This window comes from Penaeus monodon, chromosome 32, assembly GCF_015228065.2.
Source record: "Penaeus monodon isolate SGIC_2016 chromosome 32, NSTDA_Pmon_1, whole genome shotgun sequence".
Taxonomy (NCBI): domain Eukaryota; kingdom Metazoa; phylum Arthropoda; class Malacostraca; order Decapoda; family Penaeidae; genus Penaeus; species Penaeus monodon.
In genome coordinates this window covers 26313253-26313859 of record NC_051417.1, presented here as the reverse complement: position 1 = coordinate 26313859, position 607 = coordinate 26313253, and positions in this window count along the sequence as shown.

Below are 607 nucleotides of genomic sequence, written 5' to 3'. Positions count from 1 at the left end.
ATGATCAAACTTTCTACAAGTTTGCCTGTGATTGGGTCCATGGGGGATTTCTGTGAATAAAAAATATATAAGGATAAAAATAAGTGAGCATTTCCAGTTTTTGTCAAATAACAACAGTGACATTGGAAAGTGCATTGTGGAAGGAAAGTCTGTGTGTGATTTTGTTGAATAAAGAAGTGGTGGTTTTGAGGAAAAAAAATTGAGTTATTGTGATGAGAACTGGATGATGTTAGGGATATTCATATCATTGGCTCGGGATATTAAGAGAGTGACAAATAAGGAAAAAGATGAAATGTACTTGGTGTTTTATTTCTTAGTGCCTGAGAGTATGGAATTGTGTAGTTAAGGTGATATTGTAAATGCTCTGAAACATTTAAAAAAATATATAAACAAAAGATAAAAAGTTAAACTGAACCACCGTAGACTGAAGTTGGTTTGTCTCAGCAGTGCCTCAATTAAGTGAAATAATTGTAGTTGTTAGTGTTATCATATATTGCCATCTAATAATTGATATTAGGAAAAAAAAACTTGATGGTTCTTTGGAATCAGTTATTCAAAAATATAACAATTTTAAAGCCCTCTTCAGACTGAACGAATGATTTAACGA